This window comes from Macrobrachium rosenbergii, chromosome 7 (assembly GCF_040412425.1).
Source record: "Macrobrachium rosenbergii isolate ZJJX-2024 chromosome 7, ASM4041242v1, whole genome shotgun sequence".
NCBI classification, from domain to species: Eukaryota; Metazoa; Arthropoda; class Malacostraca; order Decapoda; family Palaemonidae; genus Macrobrachium; species Macrobrachium rosenbergii.
In genome coordinates this window covers 43,749,790-43,759,351 of record NC_089747.1, presented here as the reverse complement: position 1 = coordinate 43,759,351, position 9,562 = coordinate 43,749,790, and positions in this window count along the sequence as shown.

Here is a 9,562-nt window from a genome sequence, read left to right as displayed (position 1 = left end):
AACTCGAAAAAACTTTTAGCACCTAAAACACTATGACATTATATCCGCTGAGTATATAAAGCGTTGACCTAGCATCTCGCGTTAGGTTACTGCAATATTGCTTTGTACAAAGTGTCCGGCATTGATGCCAATCATAATTTTGCGCAATTTCGATTGCGTAATGTTCCTTTGAAGAGCGTACGTGGAGGCAGTTTAGTAAAATCGTAAAAAGAAAAGGATTGGGTATTAATTGTGTGACGGCGAGATGCTGGAATACGACAGAGAGAGAGAGAGAGAGAGAGAGAGAGAGAGAGAGAGAGAGAATGAAGAGTCTTTTTACGTTCCTTTCTCTCTCTCTCTCTCTCTCTCTCTCTCTCTCTCTCTCTCTCTCTCTTTTTTTTTCTTTTTAATATCCGAAAACGTTCCTCCAATACGGCTTCAAAGAATTCCTGGCCTACTTCTTCCTCGACTGAGATATCTGAAGTTCTGAGACACTTGGGTTCCATTTGGGTTTCAGTTGGTTTCTCTTTGGGTTTCGTTTGGGTTCCACCCCCACACTTTTTTGGGGTTCTCTTTAGGTTTCCTGGTTGCGTCATGATGTTAAAGGTGTTTCACATCTTTTTCTTACTTTGCGATGATAGAATTAATGGTACTTATAATGGTACAAGGTGTTAAGGCTTTATAGCTGACGGTCCTGAAGCGTAATAATAATAATAATAATAATAATAATAATAATAATAATAATAATAATAATAATAAATTCGAGTTAGTGTGAATTTTGTTTATTATTATTATTATTATTATTATTATTATTATTATTATTATTATTATTATTCAGTAGATAAACCATTATTCATATAGAATGTAATCCTTCATTTATGGTGATGGGTCATTTGTGATATGAAATGGGAGAATATTTAAAAGATTAAAAGCTTTAAGCAACAACGAAAGAACATGAAAAGAACAAAAATCGAACTCACGAAAAATAAAAGAAAATATTTTCCAAAAAAAAGTAAGAATTAGAAGGAGGAAGGATTAAGAAAGAAATCAGCTCGAAATAATAATATAGAATAAACTTATGAATAGAAAAAAAATTGAATGTCAGCTATAAAAGAGGTAATATGAATGACGTCACTTTTCTTGTGGGATATCCAAGAGTCCTTTTTTTTAGATCCTGGCAAAGAAAAACAAGAAGATGTAGATAAAAAAAAAAACAGGATAAATAAGAAAAGGAGGTATGGGAGGTATGCGAGAATTAAGAGTCAGATGAATAAAATTAAAACTTGCCCACAATGATGGTATCCGTCACTGGATTTAATAGAGATGCGTATTTTATTTTACGGCAGAGCCAAGGTCTTGGGTTAGTCGTGATATGGAAAATAAGTAGAATAAACAGGCTTAAATAGTCTTGCTCAGAAACTGAACCATAATATATATATATATATATATATATATATATATATATATATATATATATATATATATATATATATATATATATATATATATATATATATATATATATATTATATATTTATAAAATATATGTATATATATATTTATATATTTATATATATATGTATATACTGTGTATATATGTGTACATATACAATGTATATTTATATATATATATATATATACAAACATATATATACTTTGAGTTTGAAAATATGTTTTTCGGTGCTTCAGTTATCGATAAGAAATTGGAATTTCCTACGAATAATTAAACGTTGTAATCCGTACCAAAATCAGACAGATAAATAAACAAATGCATTTGTAGGAGTCTAGAGTATAATGGCTAAACCATCGCATAAGAGCTAAATGAATTTCCATACATCTTGTATCGGAAGCCACTGAATCTTAGGACTTGTATACGCTCCATATGGCCATGACTGTCAAACCTGTCCCGTCAAATAAAAACTACCTTTGCTCCTAAAGTTTCCTGTTCAGTTGCGCAACGAGACAAACAGGTGACTGCCGGAAAGCGTGAGAGGACTCAGTAGGATATTTACGAAGATCCTCACAAGAGAATTTGCATGATTGCCCAGAAGCTGCGGAGGATAAACGAGACGCGAAGGATCCCAAAGTTTGCTGCAAATGCCGACAGGATTTTCCGATATTCGCGACGACCGGAGATTCAGAGACTCTTTTTGGGGAAATAATATGTGGTGAGAGAGAGAGAGAGAGAGAGAGAGAGAGAGAGAGAGAGAGAGATGTTAAAAAGATATAGGAATGGAAAGCGAATATACTGTGGTACACTCACCTTTTGAGAGAGAGAGAGAGAGAGAGAGAGAGAGAGAGAGAGAAATTTGAAATGTTACTAAAAAATACTAGGTAGAAATGAATATGCTGCGGTAAACTCACAAGAGAGAGAGAGAGTTATGTTAAAAAGATACAAAGTTAAAAACGAATATACTGTTGTAAACTCACCTTAAAAGAGAGAGAGAGAGAGAGAGAGAGAGAGAGAGAGAGAGAGAGAGAGAGAGAGAGAGAGAGAGAGAGAGAGAGAGAGAGAGTTTCTGATGTTATAGGGAAATAAGAGGAGACTCGCTCAAAGTAGCAAAATCAAAAACAAAAAAACTTGTGGAAATAAACATTCAAACAATTCAAAAGGTTAGCAGTAGTGAGGGGAAAAAAAGCCTTGAATTGAGAAAACGGGGAAAAAACATATAGACAAATGTACACACGTACACAAACAAACAAACGAACGGGCACGCAAGCAAACGCCCCCACTTTTTTTTAATAACAACTATCATTCCTTCATTCCCTCACACCAGAACTAAGCTGACAGATATATTTTTTCATGTATTCCTAAAGTCAGATATTACATAACTTCGTACATCATACAAAAATATATTTTCTATATGTTTTATATTATTGAGTCTGGTTTTTTATTATTTTTATTGGCATCCTAAGGCGGTACTCTTCACCTCTTTCGATAATCGCACTCAGAGGCAGGCTTAGGATAAGCATTTGTATCACACGTGTAATGTATATTTTGTCACTCCCTTCAGGATGATTGTCACTTTCGCTCAAAGATTTCCTCAAAGTAAATTGTAGTATCCTTAACAACAGCTCTCTCGTTCCCCCGCATTTATCCCAGTGAAAGTCATGGCTGCTTTCACCTTCGATGTTACTGCTCGCATAACAATTTTCTTTACATGTGCTCCCAATCTACCCTAATGGCAGGTTTACTGTAATCTATGATGCCATCAAAATAATACTTTTTTACTCCATTATCAGTATCATTCAAAGTAATTTGAGCATTGTTTATAGAGTAGAGAAGTAATATGTTGATTAATATTGTATTAATATAGTATTAACTGATTTATTGATATTAATATATTATTATTGATATTAATATATTATTATTAATATAGTATTATTGGAATTAATATATTATTAACCAACAACGAAAAAATCAGTTTTAGTATTATCTGTTCAAAGATTCTTAAAATTATTATTATTATTATTATTATTATTATTATTATTATTATTATTATTATTATTATTATATTGTATTTTCTGTTACCGTCAGTCATTTTAGGAACTGCTAATTAGATTGAGTTTCCTAACGCTCAGTCGAGGAAAGAGACCAAAAATGTTTCATTAGACTTTTCGAATACTTAAAAAAAAATAAAGAAAGAAAGCCCAACACCCCCACCCTCTCTCTCTCTCTCTCTCTCTCTCTCTCTCTCTCTCTCTCTCAAACAGAAAAATGCTTGTTCCTAGAGCATGAACTGTAAAGGCTACGTTTGAGGTGAGCATGTCCTTGTGCCTTTTTGCAGATCCGATAAATAATAATAATAATAATAATAATAATAATAATAATAATAATAATAATAATAATAATAATAGTAATGTATTAGAAACAAAATTCACTAATATAATAATAATAATGTAATAAGAATAAAATACAATGAAATAAGTACCTAGTAGTTATACGGCTTTGATGGTCGAAATCGGGATTTTTAAATCAGGGAGCATGATGCTAAACACTTTATCCCAGAAATTTTGCAGAGATCCTAGAAGGATAATCCAGTACGAACTACTGTGTTGGGATAGATTCTAAGATTGTCATTTCGCTTTTTGTTTGGTCGTTCATTTTTTTCTCAGGCAAGATCTTCTCCTATAGAGTGGAAGATACTCTGAATTAGAAATACTCCATATGGTGTGTGTGTGTGTTTTTTTTTTTCTTTCATTGTTAGAGGTAATAGTGACAATATATATAAACCACAGCGAATGGTAAAAGTCTTCCAGTTTGTTTCTCAAAGGCGTTGGTGATAGTAAAAATAAACTGCAGAGACTGCTAAAAGTATTTCAGTTAGGTCATAAGAGAATTAGTAACTGAGTAATAGAAATCATTGTATTATGAAGTCTTTGTATAATATTGTTTAGTATATTCTTTGGTCTTGACCAAGAATTATTTGAAGTTATCCGTCCATAAATGTGCTTTTTCTATTGAGGTAAAGAGTAAATGGTAATGTCTTTTGCCCTAGTTTTCTAAATCAAAGTCTGTCTCCCTTTCGACGAATTTAAGTCAGTCCTTCAAACTCTAAGGCTCATGAAAAGATTTTAGACAGCTTGAAATTGAGGAAAAAATTCCACTTGTCAGACAAATCCCATAAAATATATTCATTTCTGTTGGATTCCTACACTACAATAAACACATATTTTATGTTTCCAAACATCAAGTATTTCTTTTTATTTCATGAAGTCATTCTCTGACACTTTTCCTTCCTTCTTCTCACCCTCTTCTTCTTCCTCTTAGAAGAAGAAGAAGAGACGACTTGAGATAAGTTCTGTTGCCTGAATGGGAAGGATTTTCCGGATATCACCCAAAAAAGAAGACTGTGGAGTTATGTGCGTCCGCTTCCAGTCTCCCTTATCCGGGTTTTTATATATCCCTTTTGTATCTTTTGTATTCGCTGTCCATGTTTTAGATTTGTCTTGCAGTATCTTTCAACTCCACTGTCTGTAATCGTTTTATTGCTTTACTTTTTGCCTGGTCAAAAAATATTGTTCTTTATAACTTCTGAGAATTTTTTCTGTCTGGATTCACTGTACAGTACAGTACTTTTTCTCTTTATTTCTTCTGGTTACTTTTTATTTATTAAAATAAATAAGAAAGTCTTTTCATTTTTTAATCTTTACATCAATTTTATAATTAAATACTTTCATTCCCCATCATAATTCAACTTCTTCACAAGAGAAAAAGTAGAAGATAATAAAAAAACTATCTAGGTTTTGGAAAACTCAGGCTAAGAGGAAGGAAGGAGGCAGGAGTTCTTTGAAGCTGTATTGGGGGAAAGTTTTCAGACCTTCTGCATACAATGGAAGTTAAGGCTCTCTCTCTCTCTCTCTCTCTCTCTCTCTCTCTCTCTCTCTCTCTCTCTCTCTCTCGAAAGTATGTTCGCCTCTTCGTATTTATTTTAGTATTTTATGTTTTCTCTCTCTGCATCTCCTTTATATTTGAATTTATTCCGTTTGCTCGATTTTTTTACCCTCGTGAACGGTAGTTTGTATTATATAGTAGGCTTTGTTACTGAAAATTAATTCATAGCTTTAGGAACAGTTCATTTATTTTATTTTCGTCTTCTTTTATTTGGAAATGTATATAACTGTCTTTTCAACAAATGAAGTCCCACGGGATGAGTAACTATCAGCAAGTGTCTATTCCAACTCTTAGCGAAAGGGGAGAGAAAAGCTAGGAAGGATAATAACGCCGGCAGAGAATTAAGGCTCAATGGAACAGGGAAAAAGGAAGCAAGGAGTGAACTCCAAGTCTTTAAGATATAAGGGGAGCATCTTTTACCTAACCGAGTCTTTCGACATTGCAAAATTGTGGTTTGTTGCCTTTTTACTTCTCTCATAGCTTGCGTCACTCTATTTTCAAATAAAAAACGAGTAATTTGCCTTAATTATTATTATTATTATTATAATAATTATTATTTTTATTATTATTATTATTATTTGGTTGTTGTTGTTGAATTCTAAGGGTTTATCCTTTGTACTCCACTGCTATCTCGGTTGTATAAAGAATAAAATTTGGTTTACACACGCTGCTGATATATTCCTATCTACCAAAGTATTGTCCAATATTAACGTAGAGGAGAAATCAGTTACATAGAAAACTGAGAAGAATTAGTATAAAATTACTTCGAATGGTTCATCCGTCCAATTCAACAGCTTATTATTATTATTATTATTATTATTATTATTATTATTATTATTATTATTATTATTATTATTATTATTATTATTATTATTATTATTATTATTATTATTATTATTATTATTATTATTATTATTATTAATTATGTCTACAACGGTAATTTCAAATGAAAAAATTCTCATTGAGACTGACAAACAAACGCCTTCTCGCACGGACTTAAAAAACCTTTTATATATACGTGACCCCATTTTTAAATAATATTCTCGAAAGTTTTATATTGAAAGTTTTCTGGGTTCTTCAGAGCAATCCAGTATCAACTGGAAAGTTAATCTTTGATGTCTTCTTTAAAACTAAAGCTTTGAATACTGTTTTATCAAATATCATTCTTAATACGTCAGTGTTGTAGATGCAATATGGCATTCGTGTGTATTATATATACAAGAAACAAATTTGGCCCCCTTTTGACAGCAAATGTCGTCTTTTTATTTTCATGTCCCAGATGGAGTCTGGGAAGTTATGTACGGGCCTCTCCCAGGCTTCTTAAGGTCCGCTGCGTTATCGGTCAGGTGTCCAGTTGTCATCCCCAGAATTCTCTAGTATCAGGGAACACAAAGGAACGTAAATTTTATATAGAGTATAAACATTTTAAAATCCTAACACTGGCGTCTTCCCCTGAAAAGCTTGTTGTTTACGAATAATTATTCATGGAAACGGTAGTTCAAGGACTGAACAACCAGACTACCGCTACTTCTCCTGACCTGGCATGACTCGAGTTGCTTGCGACCTTTTGCTTTCTGTTCTAGTCACTCGTCTTCTTCCCTTATCCCGGTACGATATTTTTCTTTGCGTTTACTTCTTGTAAATTTTTATTGTAATTGTACGTTGATGTTTTTTAGGATGAGTCCATTCTATTCTGTTTTACTGGTGTTTGTTTTTTTATAGCTGTCAAAATGGGGAAGGGCCACGAAACATCGCTAATAAAGCTCTGTAAATATGCCATAAGACGTCTTCCTTGTCTCTTTGTTTATATACTTATATATATATATATATATATATATATATATATATATATATATATATATATATATATATATATATATATATGTATATATATATATATAGTGTGTGTGTATATATATGTATATGTATATATGTATATACGGAGGCGGAGCAGACACTCAGACAGTAGACATAATGGAGCTATGGAAAGGCATTCTGTTTTCTATCCATTTATCAAAAGCCGACGTTTCGTATCGCTTGATACATTTTCCAGGCTGAAATAGCGATTAAAATAAACAGTATTTGCGTATAAAAGATAAGATACATACACATTACATACCTATTTACACCATATTAACGGTTAAAAAACAGAACAAGCGGAAAAAACCAAAAGCAGAGGCAAGAATCGCAAAGCACCTACCAGAACCATCGGGTCCCTCTTCCATTTCAGCCCCCTTGTTACCTCCAGTGTAATCTACAAATATACCTGTCCCAGATGTAATCTGGGCACATACATCGGATGTACCAGGAGGCTGCTAAAGATCTGAATCTCCTCTCACCAGGGGAACAGCTATAGAACAAGTAGTCGACTATCTAATCCTGATCAGTCCAATGTGAGAAACCATAGCAAGACTTGCAAAACACATATAGTCGCCAGGGACTCTAGTATTGTGGGAAGAACACGAAGTGTGGAGGAACTGGCCACCCTTGAATCTTTAATGATCAAATTGACTGTCCCTACCCTCAATCACCAATCAGCATCAACCCAACTGTTCATTGCATAGTTTGCTCTTGTTTTTAGCCTCTGTGTCTGTGCTCTCTCCCCCACCCCTCTCTCTCTCTCTCTCTCTCTCTCTCTCTCTCTCTCCTCTTCTGCATTTCTTGTTGGTCTGCTTTACGCTACCATTGTGGGTAGGTGTTTTGTGCTTCTTGCTTCTGGTTTTTTCCCCTTGTTCTGTTTTTTAACCGTTAATATGGTGTAAATAAGTATGTAATGTGTATATATCTAATCTTTTATACGCAAATACTGTTTATTTTAATCGCTATTTCAGCCTGGAAAATGTATCAAGCGATACGAAACGTCGTCATTTTAATAAATGGATAGAAAGCATAATGCCTTTCCATAACTCCATTATGTCTACTGTATGTATATGTATATATACTGTATATGTACACACACATATACAGTATATATTTATATATGTATATACTGTATATATATATACATATACATTCACGCACACAAACACACACACACATACATATATGTATATAATTGTGCCAAAGCTCGGTCTTCAGCATAGCAGCGATGTTAAATAAATATTCCACAAGCTTCATGCACAGAACGTCTGTAATTCATGTCGTTCAAAGGCCGGTCTCTGTGATCAACAAATAAAGTCCTTCACTGAGCAAGATATTAAAATTCAGCGCTATCTATCTGATCTGCACAAACAGTGTCTAACAATTAAAGCAATTAGCAGAGCTCAAATCCTTTTAACTGGCAGGAATCAGTAGCAGCAGCATCAGGCATTTAATGCAAATCGAGAACTACGCGGATTTCCACTAATGGCAAACTCGACCTCTGGGTTAATCAAGGCCAGTACCGCCGCCATACAGCAGGAATCAGTAGTCCAGGCATACGAACAACACATCTCTCTCTCTCTCTCTCTCTCTCTCTCTCTCTCTCTCTCTCTCTCCCCCAGTCGATTCGTCCCTAGTTTGGCGAACTGACGTAAGCCATTTTTTCCCCCATTCTGAGAAAATGGGCTTCAGAGATTTTGATATTATTCAGAGCTTCTGATTGGCTCATCTATTGAGCTGAAAATGGGACAACACAGAAAGCTGGAGTTTTATTATGTTATAGAATATAAAAAGCTGGGTCACTTTGGGTGGAAAAATAATAAACTTAAAGAAAATGGGTTACGTCAGTTTCTCTCTCTCTCTTATACCTGTTATACGTATTACTTAATAAACATATTATACTTGTTGTTTTCAGGTGCGATAATATATTATTTAGCTTTTAAAATCAGACGAATGGAAAGTTAAAGCAACAAGATATTCTAAACAAATGTTGTAGATTAATGTTGCGCGAATAGCCATAAGCTAGATTAATGAAATACAACGGGAATAAGAGGTTTAGGTAAACAGGTAAATATCTAAAAGTACAGAAAATGACGAGTTATAGTTCTTACCATCGCTTCCTTCTATTTCGTTCAACGTTGAATCAGCACGAGCTGATTACAGCCATGATCACTTGATCAGCTTTCTTAGTTCATAGAGAGAGAGAGAGAGAGAGAGAGAGAGAGAGAGAGAGAGAGAGAGAGAGAGAGAGAGAGAGAGAGAATCTCAAATGTTGCAAAGAAATGCAATGTAATAATGAATAAAATGTGGTACACTTACCTCAGTGAG